Raw genomic sequence first — 18,119 nt, forward strand, 5'->3', positions numbered from 1 at the left:
TTTGATAAAACAGCGTTGAGGGAGGAAATCATACCACGCAGTCAATGGCAACACCATCTAAACAGACATTCCAAAATATCCAAAACAATAAGGAAAAATAAAGTTGTGATTGTTCTCACACTTTATCACTTCCTAAAACCTAATGGAATGTGGGATCACTTGTCTTAAAGAAGAAAGTAGTCCCCTAAAATCCCAAAGCCAGGTCCTCAAAGGTATTCAGGTACCTTTATCCCACTGGTGCCAAGAGGGGCCAAACTGCCCAATTTCAACTTGAATTAGTGGGTCTGTCAGATTCAAGCTTCAGATCTGTATTATCTTTTATGTTAACTGCCAGTTTGCTTCTCTAGTTAATTCAAAGTGCATCTCAAGATGCAGTAAGGGTCATGTGCTGTTCACAGCACCAAACAGTGAGTTCTAGGACAGTGAAAAGAAGAATGGTTGCCAGGTGTCTTCCAAATAGAAAAACGTTGTAAAATCAATTTGTACAGCTGCCACAAAGCAATAACAAACCAACTAACAAAATCTGGAACCTCCAATTTTGTTCCAAGTTTGTAATAATTTTTCTAAAGACATTTTTCTACTTTTTATATTTTGTTTTCTTTCAGATAAGTAACAATCATTGTAGTGACTATCATCAGTCTTTCATATACTGTAGTAAGCATACCTTTCTACATTTGTTAAGTCGTCTAGTGATGACATCAAACAATATACTGTAGGTGATTATAAAGTAGGGGTTTTTTTCTGTTCAGTGGGAAGATAAAAATAATGTAGATAAAAGGTACATAGATTTTATATGACAGAACTCAAGTAATTTTTGAGGTAGAGATCCATAAAGACATCGCAAGTGTTGTTGAAATGATGAGTCACTTCAGCAGCATAAAAATATTCTATTTATCTACATTTTTACCAAAGCCTTTGAAGTTCCATATCTTGGAAAATAATATAGATATTAAAGTGCTTTGAAAAAAGTTCAGTCTTATTTTGAGGCATGAGCTTTCTCTTGCATGTATTTTCCCTCCTTCCCCATACTTCTATTTAGTGTTATCTCTCATAGTTAATTTTTGCTCCCCCCTACCATGTACATATTTCTAAATGTATTTGTATTTTTATGTTAAAGAAATACTACAATCAACAGTTTAGATCACGTAGCTGTCAATTAACATTTTTTGAGGTAAATGTTCTGGTCTTGCAGATGTTAAATCAGAAAGGACAGTGACTAACCAGAATTTCATCCAAGTCTTTTAGTGATTTGTTTTGATAATATAATTCCAAAAATTTTTTTCTTCTTTCCCATTTCTAGTAGTCTTTGTCACTGAAAGTGCATGTTCTAACCAGGCTTCCAGTTGTGCTTTTCAGTAAAATATCTTCATGAGAACAGCTATCCTCATTTTAGACATGTGGACACTGAGGCACTTGAAAAAAAATTGCAGTTCACTACACTAATTACCAGGAAAGTCATGAACAGGATGCAAGTCAGTTTCATCCAGGTCAGTACTTTCAGTCATCAGCAACACATACTCATACACTTTGTAAAAATTTGATTTAGATAGGATGGTAACTTTATACCCCAAGTCCACTTTACAGTAAACTAGAAAATAAATTAAATCTCATTAATAAACAGGATTTAAAAATATTATTATATGTGTGCATACTTCTTTGATTTCTTTGCTATACACTGCTATCTAAAATGTTATTTCTGAAAGCAAAGAAGAAATACTTTTACAATGCTTGGCCTATATCATGCATTCATAGCACTATCAGTACAGTACCTTGATTACTGGATAAATGCTGGCTGCTGTCTCCTCTGAGCTCTTTTCACTTTCAGCAGCATAATTTTATGTTAAGGTTTAGTGACATCACAAATGAATTGCATACATCTGTTCATTATGCCATTTAAACTTTGAATTTCTGTTGTAGGCTGTAGGTGCTGCAACGCACACACCAAAAAAGAACTCCAGGAAAACAGACACGCCCACCCCCACCCACGACCAGATGTTTCCATTAAGCATTGGATGTGTAAATATACACATTCATCACTTCTTTTTCCTTTGTGTATAATTTGCCCTGCAATTTTTGATTTAATTAGATATAGATTTTCTTTTCCATTTATGTCTTTCTCTAGATAGGTGCACTAACTAAATTCATAACCTTTTGATTTTATCCTTCAGTTTATGCCTTAAAAAGAAGATGCCTCGTTCTGAAGCCTAGTTTAGACAATGGACACATTTTATTCTACAACTCCACACACGAACAGAAATTGCAAGTTATTGAGATACACTATTCTGCTAAATATTTAAGGTTTCTAAGAAAATAGAAATATTAGACAGTAAGCTGCATGAAGCAAATTACAATGGAAAGATGGTATTATATCTGTGAATGGAGAAGAGGATTTGTGTAAGAATGAACCTTAATAAGGCAGAACAGACTTTGTACAACCCGCTAAAGAAACATTTATGTCTGTCTATGAGGCTAAAGTATAAGATCTATCTCTGAGCCAGTGCTCTGCCCCCCAAAATTTCAAGCAATTTTGTCACAGCGGAAATAAGAGGTTAATGTTGCAGTTTCCTATCAGCTTGTCTGTGCCATGTCTGCTCATCAGAGTTCTTAGCTCATTTGCATGCATCTGCCATTTATCCTGGAATGTATTGTGATAGGACTGCATCTCAGACCTGGCTAGCAGCCAGAGCCTAATTCTTCATTCCCTCTTTATAGCTAATACAATATGAAAGTCACTAATAAAAAGACTTTCATGTCAAATTATGGGAAAAAAAAAAATCTCAGTTGCCTAGTAGGTTTTTTTAATTCTTATCATACTGGTGACTTTCTGTAAGTAGTAACATTTCAAAAGAAAGACTTAGCTGATGTTTTCTTCAAATACTCTCTGTACATTGTAATTTTTTTTTTTTTACAAGCTGTTATACACTTATTCTGTTGCTAGAGAGATGACACAGGGCCATGGATCCCAGGTATATAGCCTTTCTCTTGTGTTCTCATCCAGTTGGACTTAACATCTTATGAAAAGTACAGCTAAAGTTGCGCATATTGAGAAATACTACTGTTGAAGATGTCAGGCCTATTATCTGCACTTAAAGGAATATGGGGTTTTATGAGTATATATTTGATGAGTATATTTACACGTATTCAGCCATAACCATGAAGATGTGTGTGTGTGTGTGTGTGTATATATATAGAGAGAGAGCTATATGTATACATACATATATGCTTTTACGTTTGGTAATATACTTCTAACTGTATTCAGGGCTAAATAATGTCAATGCTATCAAGCTTACTATTATGTCAGTAACATTGAACTTCAGTTCCCCCTGAACAAGGTTTATGCACAGCAGTAGTAGCCAGCTCTGTACAGCTCTATAATGACCTTTTCCTCCCCTCAACCTCCATATTTCCCTTTCATATTTCTGAGACCTCTCTAGGCAGATATTTGACTAAGGGGAAAATGAAGCCAGGCTTTGAGGCTTCTCCTTGTCCCCACACACTCTTCTCTTGCTACACCAAAGGTTAAGACACCTGCAGGTGCTTGCAGGGAGCAGGCTTTGGGAGGAGAAAATATTGCAATGGTGATCCAAACTCTCAAATGATGACTTTCTCTGGATTATCATTAAAAAATCACAGTTTAATTATGTATCTCAATAATTTCTGATAGCATAGTTCTTTCCCTGGTAATCACAACAGACAGACTTCAGATAGCATTAGCTATCACTAGTATACAATAAGGTACACGTCAGTACAATAAATAGAAACTAAATTAATGTCCAGTTCTATCTTTCTCATCTAATTCAGAATCCTAATAAAATTTTGCATCCTCTTCTGAGATGGACAAAATAGAACATTTACAAGAATAAGACATCACTATGAACTTTTCAGATGAAATTTTTTTGTTGAAAGTACTAGGTACTATAAACAGTGATTGAAACTATTTTATGCAATCCAAACTGTTGTTCTAAAATTTCATTTTGTACTAGTACAAGTAGTGGATTTCCCATGCTTTTCTCAGAGAACCTAGATGTACTACCATTGAAATTATCCATTTATTAAAGAGCTTTCTTCAAGTACTAGAAGAAAGTCAAAGTCCTTGGGTTACAACGTATTGACAAGTAAACAGAGGCCCTAGCTTTTTTACAGGTAGATGCAGTTTACTCCAGTCACCTTCACATTATTTATCAGTGATTACAAAATAAACAGGGTGCCATGTGCACCTTCTGGACCTCTCTAACATGGTATTCAACTAAATGAAATTAAGATCTATTAGCACTGTATTACAGACGAATTTCAGATTAGCCCTTTGCTTCTGGATTAGCAGGGCCAACTGACATGCATATTGTGACAGAAATTTTGTAGAATATAGAAATTTATGAGAAGAAAAAATTCAAAATCTGATCTTGCCTAATTTTATCTATGCATATCTACTGCATCCTTTAGGACAGGAAAAGTGATTCTACTTTTCTTTCATGGTAAACATTCTTAATGAAGCATTGAGAGGCTAAAACAACTCAGACGAAAATGATATCCTATGAGACCTAAAGAAATACAAAGGCTTTTGCTAGCAAAGTCCTTCTTGACATATTTGAAATAGACATATATGTGTGTACATATGGAAGAAGGGTTATAACTTCTGTTCTGAGCTCATATTTCTGAGCATCTCAGTGCTCTACTCCACAATCTGCTAAACTTAGGTTTTAGCTTACAGTTGTTTAATGTCTTTGTCAGTGACATGGGCAGTGGGATTGAATGTGCCCTCAGCAAGTTTGCCAATGACACTAAGCTGTGTGGTGCAGTCAACACACTGGAGGGAAGTATGACATCCAGAGGCACCTTGACAAGCTCGTGAGGTGGGCCAATGCAAACCTCATGAAGTTCAACAAGACCAAATGCATGGTGCTACACCTGGGCCAGGGCAAGCCCAAACACATTTACAGGCTAGGTGAAGCATGGACTGAAAGCAGCCTTGAGGAGAAGGATTTGGGAGTGTTGATTGTCAAGAAGCTCAGCATGAGCCGGCAGGGTGAACTCGCAACCCAGAAAGCCAACCATATGCTGGGCTGCATCAAAAGGAGTGTGGCCAGCAGGTCAAAGGAGGTGATTCTCCCCTCTACTCTGCTCTTGTGAGACCCAACCTGAAGTACTGCTGGGCTCCCAGCACAAGAGGTATATGGACCTGTTCAAACAAGGAGGGCCACAAGGATGATCAGGGACGGCAGCACCACCCGTATGAAGACAGGCTGAGAAAGTTGGGGCTGTTCAGCCTGGAGAAGAGAAGGCTGTGTGGAGACTTCATAGCAGTCTTCCAGTGTCTGGAGGAGGCCTACAAGAAAGCTGGAGAAGGACCTTTTACAAGGGCGTGTAGTGGTGGGTAGGAGGGTTGGAACTGGATGATCTTTAATGTCTTCTATGGTTCTATGATATATGTATGATGTCTTTTATTTTTCCTTTTTTTTTCTTTATTTTTAAAGGACATATCAAGGCTCTAACTATTTTAAAGTCCTACAGAGACCCATGTCTAGTTGTTAGTTGAATACGTATTCAGAGTGGTGGATGAATTACTTGACGAAAAAAAGCTTCTATTTTATGTAAACAATTCTTGGCATTTCTTCCCCAAAAATAAGCAGCAGTCAAAAAAACAGGATGGCTTTCACTCCATCAAGGCATCTGCTGATTCCAAGGAAAATGATAATCTTAAACATTATTCCTTCTGTGTAATCCAGACCTTTTTTCTAATATTGCATGCAAAGTTTAAGAAATTTCTTTCTGCCACCTGAAATGAAGGAATTGCTTGAGTTTTAGTGATGACACATTTTTTAGGTAGCAAGTATCCCCGCAATTCATGAAAGCTCAATGACAACTTTTCCCCAGCATCCCATCAGTATACGGACATTTGCAAATAATTGATCTAAACAACAATTAATTTCAACAAAATTAAAACTACAGAAAAGCAGGCAAGCAAAATAAATACCACAGTATAGGAAAGGCTGAATGCATTTAAAAGCCCTGGAGAACCTCAAGCTAAAATGACACACACACAAAGTAAATCCTAGCTGTTATTGTGAACTAGTAATGAAAACCAAGTCTAACAATAAAACCCCTAAAACAGAAGCCACAGTAGACATAATTGGACACTATGCTTCTCACTCAATTTTCCCCTTTAAATTTAACGTGTTTTGCTAGAAAACTGTTACAGCACCATGATGGGCTCAAAATGAAAGCACTATGTTACAGTGATATGTACTTATAATAATACACAATATAAAATGTTGAAGTTATACTGCAGTATGATTAGCTTGGGTAACAGTGAGCATTCTCCTACTGGCAATAAAAGATAAGGCTGTCATGAACAGTTCTGCTTATTTGTCTTCTAATTTTGCCATAGAATAATGGAAGCCAAGGATAGAAAACCCCTGTTGGGCTGCCTACTTTATGTCATTGCCAATGAAGAATTGATCACTATAGTCTGTTTTTTAGCACTGATGGTTCTTTTATAACTTCCCTTTGGAGTCCCTTCTATATTATCAGACATATTAGTGTAAGGACGTTTTTGATGCTTTTCAGTCTACATCTGTCTGTTCTTAGTTTCATTCCATTAAATGTAGTCATAACCCCTTACACCTATGTAATTTTTTTTTTTCTTGATGTAAACATCCAACTCTTGCTTTTTGTCTGTAATGGTAAACCTCTTTCTGAGGAATTTAAACTTCTGATAAAATAATAAAAGTAAGAGTTTCCTATATATGAATGGAAATATACTTTTGCTTAAGAAGTTTTGAACTGTTTCATCTATCCTGCTGCATTATGAAACTCCTGTCTTTTGAGGGTGGCTTTTTGAGTTCCAGAATCTGTCATGCCAGCACTGAGAGTCATCACTCTTTCTGAGCTGATTATGTACTTCACCTACTGACTTACCAAAAACTCCTGAAGAAGTACTTTTCTCTAGCTGAAAACAGAAAATGTGACAGATAGAAGAAAGGAGGAAGGTTAGGACAATATAAAAAAGAAAAAAGGAAGTAAAGACTTCCAGAAAGGTAATAGACAGGGGGTTTAGTGCTGAGATTTTTATCTGTACATGAAATCTTTTGAGGCAGTTATGGGGAAAAGACAAAGGTGCCATTCTTCAATGTTACTTTGCTTACAGAGAGAAAAGTGTAACTGTTCAGTCATTTATATGTGCTTCCTACCTGAGACAGTACCAGATGGTGCCACGTAGTCTCAGGTTAATTATTGTGTGAGAGACCTGGGCTGGGAGCCAGACCCACCTCACAGTCAACTGTGAGAACAAGCTATGCGGAACCTTACATAAGATTCACAAGCAGAGCCCTTGGATTTTAAGCAGACATCTGGTATGACATTTCGTATTTACCTGCTGTAAGGGTTCAAACTGAGCCAGAATGTGGCATTACACCATGCCGGTCTTCTCTGGTGCATTTATCAATTTCTGCAGAATACAAACTTTCGTGAGGAAAGAATCTTGTGTTCTTACTGTTTGGATAGAGTGTTCCAGGCAGGTAGCAATGCAGCGCTGTCTCCAAATAAACAGATTGAAAAGGTGCTTTTGGGAAGAAACTGTCCCTTCACCATGCCACACAAATAAAACCTATGAAACACATTCCTGCAATTCTATTTTTCAAGAGCTTGAACACATGAAGGAACTCCCAACAAATTCATTTTGTAATGCAGAGAAAATTGGTTTTGGATCTAACACTGTGACTGTGGAGTCCTACTGCCCCCATGAAACAGGACTTTGATTTACAATCTGCTGCTAGAGTGCATAGTCAGGTTAGAGTTTATACCTATGTACTGTGAAGGTTTTTGGGCAACGGTGAGATGGTTGAGCATTTAATTCTAAAGGGGTAATATTTTCCTTTCACATCAATAGGATGCTAACTATGAAGAACGGTAATTTGGCCAGCAGTATTTGCTGTATCACTGTCCTGGGTTCAGCAGCAGCAGTCAGTTTTTCTCCTTCTTAGTAGCTGGTGCAGTGCTGTGGTTTTGACTTTCGATCTGGGAATAGTACTGATAAAACCAATGTTTTCAGTTGCCGGTCAGAATGTTTACTCTGACCAAAGACTTTGTGAGTTTCATGCTCTGCCAGGGAGGGGGGGAAGCCGGGAGGAAGCAGGGACAGGACACCTGACCCAAACTAGCCAAAAAGGTATTCCATACCACAGCACGTCATGCCCGGGTATTTAACTGGGAGTTACCCGGAAGGGCACAGGCTGCTGAGTCGGACTCATTTTCAGTGGGTGGTATCGTATTCTCTTCCCTTGTTATTTCCCTTATCATTATTATTATTGATGGCAGCAGCAGTGATTTGTGTTATACCTTAGTTACTGGACTGTTTTTTATCTCAACCTGTGGGAGTTACATTCTTTCGATCATCCTCGCCATCCCTCCGGGAGGTGAGGGGGGAGTCGAAACTGCATTGCTGACTTGCCAACTGGCTTAAACCATAACAGTTCTTTTTGGAGCCCAACGTGGGGCACGAAGGGTTAAGTTAATGACAGATCTGACCGGAGTTTGTCTAATCATATTTGTGGTAAGCATTCAGTGTTTCGGATTAAGAGCCACTCGTCACAATGCTGATTTATTGGCTCTTAAACTTGTTGTTTTTGTTCTCACACTAGCTTACTTAGAGCCGATATTTGCTGTGTTAGTGTTTTTCAAGTGTGGGGCTTGGGTTAAGGTTATTGTCTCATTGTACTTTATGGTAATGACTTGTAACACAATAGAATGATTGATCATGAAACTCATCTGGCTTGTGTTCCCAGTGTGGTCACCACCTGTATACTTTGGGAAGTATATAATAGAAGTGCTTAGCAATTACACATCTTTTTTCTCCTTCCTGGGTGGTCAACCTGTGAAGGAGACATTCTCTTACCCTCCCAGCGTGCCTCCCAGACCGTTTACAGCGTCATTTGAGAGTTTCAAAGTTTTTGAACGGCCTTTTAATACTGTTGAGACCTGTTTGCTGATTGTGATGGGGATCACCATGTTGGCACACATACAGAGTGTGTTTTGTCCACAACCATTACGTCTGATCTCAAGAGTTAATCAGAGTCAGGTTTGGGTCTTGCCTGGGATTAGACGATGATATAGGGGGACCGAGAGATTTTCCCCGAGGTTGGACAGCCATGAGTGGCAGGGTGTGTGGGATAGTATGGGCAAGTATCTAGGTCAGTGGGCCCCTCCAGTGCTTTGGAATTTCACCACCGAACAAGTGCAAATTCCAGAAGAATTAGTAAAACACTTAAATGAGGTGTGTTGTCATCCTGGCCATACCAGAGAGGGACAAATCATGTCAACGTGCTGGGGCTTGGCCTATGCTTACCGGGCCTTGTTCAACACTATCCAGCACCTTCAAAAGGAAAAAAAATGTCCCTGGATCTGAGGGCAAAGCAACAGACAGCGCATCTACTCAAGCTCCAAGCACAGCAGCTACACCAGTCTCAGCAACAAGTACAGCCACTACTCAAACTTCGGCTGCAACAGACAGCGCAGCTACCCCAGCTCCAAGCACAGTAGCTACAGCACCCCCAGCGACAAGTACAGTTGCTATTCAAACCACAGTGATAATGACTGCAGCTAAACCAGAGGATCAATTTGTACCAATATCGGTTGCCCCTGTACACAAGAGAAAAAGCAAAAAAGAGGCAAGAAGGGTGAGGCAAGATGAAGAAACAATGTATTCACCACCCGGGGCACCATCTGATCAGGAGTCATCATCACATGACGAAGAAGAAGAAGAGGTGACTTCTCAAACTCAGCCCTCAACCAAGCTACGGAATACGCGAAAAGATTTTGCCTGTCAACCTGAGAAGCATATCATCACCTGGTTGCTCCAATGCTGGCACAATGGGGCCGATGATCACGAACTAGAAGGTACGGAAGCCAAGCAGCTGGGATCACTTGCTAGAGAAGGGGGAATTGACAAAGCAATTGCAAGAGAGAAAAAGTCCCTCAGTCTTTGGAGGCGGCTCTTGGCAGCTGTGAAAGAAAGGTTTCCATACAAAGGGCGATGTTATGAGTCGTTCAGCCAAGTGGACTACATTAGACAAAGGCATCCAGTCTCTGAAAGACTCAGCCATCGTACAGATGATCTGTCACATCAAGCCAAATAACGGGGATATATAGACCCAGATGAAGTCGAATGTACACGACCCATGTGGCGAAAACTTACACGGAATGCACCGTCATCATATGCCCATTCATTGGCAACAGTAACTTGGAATGACATAGTAACACCAACAGTGGATGAAATGATTCATAAACTCCGAGAGTTCGAAGACAATCTCACCCCTTCCACCATCTCAGCTGTGGAAAAACTGTCCCAGGATCTCAAACAATTGAGGGACGATCTATCTGATTTATCCAGCTCCTCACGTGTACCAACACACATCTCAGCTATTAACAAAAGGTGTCCTATTGTTTGAGAGAGAAGACATAGAAGGTATATGCCACAGGCCACCCTGTGGTCTTACCTGCAAGATCATGGAGAAGACATGATAAAGTGAGATGGAAAACCTACTTCAGCTTTGGAGGAATGGGTGCGTGAATTGAAAATAGGAACAAGGGTAAAGGCTGATCATCCCATGAGAGCTGCGGCTTCAGTCTCTGGTGAGCAGGTTCCCAGACAGAGAGGAAGAGCTGATTTTACTCCAGCTCCTGTGATAATGAATAATCCCTTTCAACACGACTTAGGTGTCCAGCGTTGCGATGATTATTAGAGGGGCCTTGCCTCCAGCCAGGTGGAGGTAGGGGACAATCGGATTTATTGGACTGTGTGGGTCAGATGGCCTGGCACATCAGTCCCATAGAAGTATAAAGCTCTAGTAGATACCGGTGCACAGTGTACCCTGATGCTGTCAAGCTGTCAAGGGGTGGAACCCATCTATATCTCTGGAGTGACAGGAGGATCCCAAGAGTTGACTGTACTGGAGGCTGAGATCAGCCTGACTGGAAGGAAATGGCAAAAGCACCCCATTGTGACCGGTCCAGAGGCTCCATGCATCCTCAGCATAGATTACCTCAGGAGAGGGTACTTCAAAGACCCAAAAGGGTACCGATGGGCTTTTGGTATCGCTGCTTTGGAGACTGAGGAAAATGAGCAGCTGTCCACCTTGCCTGGTCTCTCAGAGGATAATTCTGTTGTGGGGTTGCTAAAGGTCAAAGAACAACAAGTGCCAATCGCGACCACAACAGTGCACCGGCGGCAGTATCGCACCAACCGAGACTCCCTGATTCCCATCCATAAGCTGATCCATAGACTGGAGAGTCAGGGGGTGATCAGCAGGACCCGTTCACCCTTTAATAGCCCCATGTGGCCAGTGCGAAAATCTAATGGAGAGTGGAGACTAACAGTAGACTATCATGGCCTGAATGAAGTCACACCATCATTGAGTGCTGCCATACCAGACATGCTAGAACTTCAGTATGAACTGGAGTCAAAGGCAGCCAAGTGGTATGCCACGATTGATATTGCCAATGCATTCTTCTCAATTCCTTTGGCAGCAGAGTGCAGGCCACAGTTTGCTTTTACTTGGAGGGGCATCCAGTACACTTGGAACCGACTGCCCCAGGGGTGGAAACACAGCCCTACCATCTGCCATGGACTGATCCAGAATGCACTGGAACGGGGGCAAGCTCCAGGACACCTGCAATACATTGATGACATTATTGTGTGGGGCAGTACAGCAGAAGAAGTCTTTGAGAAAGGGAGGGAAATAATCCAAATCCTGCTGAAAGCTGATTTTGTATAAAATGGAGTAAGGTCAAGGGACCTGCACAGGAGATTCAATTTTTTGGGAATAAAATGGCAAGATGGACGTCGCCAGATCCCCACAGATGTGATCAACAAGATAACAGCAGTGTCTCCACCAACTAATAAGAAAGAAACACAAGCTTTCTTGAGTGTTTTGGGGTTCTGGAGAATGCACATCCCAAATTACAGTTCGATTGTAAGCCCTCTCTATCATGTGACCCAGAAGAAGAACGATTTTAAATGGGGCCCTGAGCAACAGAAAGCCTTTGAGCAAATTAAACGAGAGATAGTTCATGCAGTGGCCCTTGGACCACTTTGGACCAGGCCAGATGTAAAAAATGGACTGTACACCGCAGCTGGGGAGAATGATCCTACCTGGAGCCTCTGGCAGAAAGCTCCAGGGGAGACTCGAGGTCGATCCCTTGGCTTTTGGAGTCGGGGATACAAAGGATCTGAGGTCAGCTATACCTCAACTGAGAAAGAGATACTGGCAGCCTATGAAGGGGTTCGAGCTGCTTCGGAGGTGATTGGCACTGAAGCACAGCTCCTCCTGGCACCCCGGTTGCCCGTGCTGGGCTGGATGTTCAAAGGCAGGGTCTCCTCTACACATCATGCAACCGATGCTGCATGGAGTAAATGGGCTGCACTAATTACACAATGAGCTCGAATAGGAAATCCCAGTCGTCCAGGCATTCTAGAAGTCATCATGGACTGTCCAGAGGGCAAAGATTTTCGAATGTCACCAGAGGAGGAGGTGATGCGTGCTGAAGAGGCCCCACCATATAATAAACTATCAGAAAGCGAAAAGCAGTATGCCTTGTTTACTGATGGGTCCTGCCGTATTGTGGGAAAGCATCGGAGATGGAAGGCAGCCGTATGGAGTCCTCAAAAAGAAGTTGCAGAAGCTGCTGAAGGAGAGGGTGAATCGAGTCAGTTTGCCGAGGTGAAAGCCATCCAGCTGGCCCTGGACATTGCTGAATGAGAAAAGTGGCCAGTATTTTATACTGACTCATGGATGGTGGCAAATGCCCTGTGGGGGTGGTTGCAGCAATGGAAGCAGAGCAATTGGCAACACAGAGGTAAACTCATCTGGGCTGCTGCACTGTGGCAAGATATTGCTGCCCGGGTGCAGAACCTGGTGGTGAAGGTACGCCATGTAGACGCCCATGTACCCAAGAGTCGGGCCACTGAGGAACACCAGAACAACCAACAAGTGGATAAAGCTGCTAAGATTGAAGTGGCTCAGATGGACTTAGATTGGCAACATAAAGGTGAATTATTTTTGGCCCGGTGGGCCCATGACACTTCAGGTCATCAGGGCAGAGATGCAAAATATAGATGGGCTTGTGATGGAGGGGTGGACTTAACAATGGACACTATTGCCCAGGTTATTCATGAGTGTGAAACATGTGCTGCAATTAAACAAGCCAAACAGTTAAAGCCTCTTTGGTATGGAAGACGATGGCTGAAGTACAAATATGGGGAGGCCTGGCAGATTGATTATATCACATTCCCACCAACTCGCCACGGCAAGCGCCATGATCTTACCATGGTGGAAGCAACCACCGGATGGTTGGAAACATACACTGTGCCCCACGCCACTGCCCGGAACACTATCCTGGGCCTTGAGAAACAGATTTTGTGGCAACACAGCACCCCAGAGAGAATTGAATCAGACAATGGGACTCATTTCCGGAATAACCTTATAGACACTTGGGCCAAGGAGCATGGCATTGAGTGGGTATATCACATCTCTTACCATGCACCAGCCTCTAGGAAAATCGAACGGTACAATGGGCTGTTAAAAACTACACTGAGAACAATGGGTGGGGAACTTTCAAGCATTGGGATACACGCTTACCAAAGGCCACCTGGTTGGCCAACAGCAGAGGATCTGCCAACAGGGCTGGCCCAGCCCAGTCAGAACTTTTGCATATTGTAGAGGGGGACAAAGTTCCTCTGGTGCACATGAAGAATTTGCTGGGGAAGACAGTCTGGGTTATTCCTGCTTCAGGTAAAGGCAAACCCACTCATGGGATTGCTTTTGCTCAGAGACCTGGATATATGTGGTAAGTAACGTAGGAAGATGGGGAAGTCCGATGTATACCTCAAGGGGATTTGATTTTAGGGGAAAACAGCCAATGAACTCAATTGTATGCTGTTGCCTGCTATGTAATACTTTTATAGCCCATCAACTAGAAGTCTGCAGGGCACCAGCGACTGGCCCTGACTTCCCTTCGACCATCATCCCAACAGAGAATGAACTTTGATGGAACCAGGCGAGTTTTGCGGTAAAGGAATGATCAGCATCAGCAGGCAACAATCCAACACTGCACACAGCCTCTCCTGCTCTGAAAGACTGTTACAAGAGATGGAGCCCATCATCATGGACCGGATGGACTCAGCAGCTTTATAGGGGTTGGTCCGTGCACTAAGGTGAGCACTGAGATGAGAGTGAGGGTATATGGAAAATGTGGGATCTGAGCATGACGTGAATGGTATGGAATAATGGGTGGATACTGTCCTGGGTTCAGCAGCAGCAGTCAGTTTTTCTCCTTCTTAGTAGCTGGTGCAGTGCTGTGGTTTTGACTTTTGATCTGGGAATAGTACTGATAAAACCAATGTTTTCAGTTGCCGGTCAGAATGTTTACTCTGACCAAAGACTTTGTGAGTTTCATGCTCTGCCAGGGAGGGGGGAAAGCCGGGAGGAAGCAGGGACAGGACACCTGACCCAAACTAGCCAAAGAGATATTCCAAACCACAGCATGTCATGCCCGGGGATGTAACTGGGAGATATCTGGAAGGGCATGGGCTGCTGAGTCAGACTCATTTCCAGTGGGTGGTATCGTATTCTCTTCCCTTGTTATTTCTCTTATCATTATTATTATTGGTGGTAGCAGTAGTGATTTGTGTTATACCTTAGTTACTGGATAGTTTTTTATCTCAACCCTTGGGAGTTACCTTCTTTCAATCCTCCTCCCCATCCCTCCAGGAGCAGGGGGGGGAATCGAAACTGCATGGCTGACTTGCCGACTGGCTTAAACCACGACAATCACTATAACAAAAAAGTTCAAAACAATAACTAAGCTTTTCTGAGACTTTGACACTAGGATTACTGAAGAACTGAGAAAAGTATCAGCAGCTTCTCTCATAAACACACATGCATTGCATTGACAGGGATTTATCCAACCGAATAAAATAGCCACTATAATTTAGTTGAACTGCCCTTTCCCCAGGACTCATACTCAGTGCATGATTATCCAGTGGAATTCCAAAACTGAATAAATTCAGCAGAAGAGTACTGTACATCACTGAGATGAATAAAGTCTGATTTTGCCTTCTTGCAGATCAAATTCAAATACTGTTTTCTCTCTATCTTATATGAGAACGGCATAGAAACTACAGGGTTTGCAGTACTAAGCATTCTGCAGGAATGGTTAGAGCTGAGCTTTACTATTTCTGCCTTATGCAATAAAATTCTTCTACTGTTTCCACCCAGTATGATCATTGGGCAGAACTCCATGTTGACGATAGTAGAACTACACTGCCTTAAAGAAAAGCTGTCATAGGATTTATTTTTTTTTAGTTAGTATCAGATGTTCATTGCAGCTCTTTCAGCCATGCAATATTTTCCCATCTTTTTTTACTTGCTCCTTTTGAGGTATTTGCTGCATCATTTTCATGCAAAATAACTCTTCCTCACGGAGCTTACAGCCAGGTGGTGATCTGTTGAAGCTGCAGATAACAATTGGGACCAATTTTTTTTCTGTAAGTACGCATAAACAGAAATACATACCTATATATTTATATATTTATGTATGTATACATTAAGCAGATATATTAAATTCCCTCTCAAACATTATACTTTTTTTGTTCTCACCATTTGACTATTATTAAAAATGCTTTTGAAATATTACCATAATTCCTGATAACAGCTACTTGACAGAATTATAGTGCAAATTTTATTTATCCAGTCTTGCACAGATCAGAAATTCTGAAAAACAGGTAATTAATAAAAAAAGACCCTGAGCATATGGCAAAGATTTTAAACACTGCATTCACAAGAGAACTATTCTATTAATGGAAATATTAGCATGAGAATGGAGGCCCCATTGTGTTAAGTGCTGTATTATCACAGAGTCAAAACCAGGCCCTGCTCTGTAGTGCTTCCAGGCTAATTAGACATAACAATAGAATAAGACTTACTTTCATTGATACTGGAACACTCAGTGCCCACTCAGACTCCCACCAAACTTAGTTGTAAGACTTCGACTAGCATTAGTAGGTATTGAAGCAGGTCTCCAATGTGAATCAACCAATTCTGTGAACTATCAAGCACACAAGCAAGCACAATGTGAAGAAGGCAATGAAAAAGAAAAAAAGAAAAAAAAGAAAAAGAAAAAGTGAGAGAGTGTCACAGAACATACTTTTTTCATTTATTTTGACAAGGCTAGTTTAAATAATTTATGAAACTTCATAGTAACACTAATGAATTTAGCATTCATGTAATGAAGATTTGGTACTGTGGGTCTTCATTATAGCATTGTGCCACTAAGCCTTTGATTAAAAGATTAAAAGAGTTGAAGCCTCCATTTTATTTTTTTATTTCAATAAGTTCGTTTTGTTTGCAGATTAGTACATTGAGATTTTCCTATTGTAACTTTTTGCCCCTGGCTCTGTAACATGAAACATCACAGTGCTACATGCAATATATCATTTTACATACCTACAATAAACACTCTTGCTATAACTGGATTCTGGAAGATAGAATTAGATGTCTAAATTTATTTAAAAAGTCATAGTTTTAACTGTGTTTCCAAGTGAATAAGCTGTGCCTTCTCTATCTCTCCTGTTGGTCCCCATACCATCCCCATCTGCACAAAGACATAGAAATGGGTAGATAGGGCAACACTGTTGGCTAAATCAGTAATGCGGTGTTTGCAATGTTTACCTGAACTACAAGTTTAGATACCTTCAGTCTGCTATGGCTAAATAGATGGAAACAATTTCCTTAATAAATGCAAAGCAACTTAGGAGTTTCTGCATGAAAGACAAAATGTATTGCCTAATTCTGTCTATCAGAATAAGTAATGATCTTCTCTCTTTATAATATGCCTTTGAATGAAGTTTAAAAAGCTCATGTTCCAAACTGTTAAAAAATAGGTTTCTAAAACTTATTACTTTTCAAAGTAATTAATTGTTTCTGTAAACAGTCTTCTTGGAGATTTGCTCTCAATAAAAACAGATTAAAAGGCTAGCACACGTTTGATCTTACTTGGATGAGTGGGACTTTTGGGTTTGGATGACAAGTCAAATGCATTTGTGTTATACAGTCAGTAGTACTTCCATGGGAGACAATGTGTTAACTGGGAAAGCACCTGCTCACAAACATATCTGTAATGATGACTGTAACCTTCCAATAAGTAAAAGACCAGTAAAAGTAAATGATCCATACATGTTCTTGAAAGAACCCCGCTGTCATTAAGATCAGCCTCTGCATGGATACACCGATAGTATAGTTACAAATTCTGTTGCAGATCACTTCATCTTCTAGGTTACGTGATAAAGAAAGATAGAACTTATCCCGGAGTGCAGGATAAAATTATTTCACAGAGGAAGTCAAGATTCATCGAGATTTATAAGGTAAGGGTGGGAGCAAGGGGAGGGGGTGGAAAACCCCTCAACCTCCCTCAAGTTCTGTAATACACTCTTTTAATAGCTCTGATTATGTACATACATAATGTTATTAACAAGCTATTTCTGTACATAAAGATTCTAGCTTAGCTTTGCTAAACAGTAATCACAGTACATGACTGGTATATTTTGGCCATATGATTTATTAACTTTCAATGACAGAAGTATTTTGAAAACTCTAGCTTTTCATTACTGAATGGGAGTCAAAATTTCTATAGGAAAAATAAGACTTGGGTAATTTTTTATTGTTCATGTAAACCTTTTATCTTAGGATGTCACAAATTTTGTAATTTTACAATTTGTGGATTTTTTTTATTTCACTTGAGATTTTTTTTCTTACATGGACTTTTCTTATTTAGCTATTATATTTGCAGTATATTGCTATATACTACAATATACTACTGGCCCTGCCAGCTACAATACAATGGTTAAAACACTGGTTTTATTTTTTAAAACATTAGGAATCTGCCTCTCACCAAATTTTTATACCTTTCATTTCTGTTTTTGTTTTAATGGAATGGTTAACATTCATGGTATTTCTGAAATTTTAAACAGCTGCTGTTAAATGCCTCAATATCTTATTGTGACCATAAAATGCTATAGGCAGGCAAAATTATAACAAACTGCCATAAAATATAGATAGAGACATATTGTC

Source organism: Psittacula echo, assembly GCF_963264785.1.
Source record: "Psittacula echo genome assembly, chromosome: 3".
Taxonomy (NCBI): domain Eukaryota; kingdom Metazoa; phylum Chordata; class Aves; order Psittaciformes; family Psittacidae; genus Psittacula; species Psittacula echo.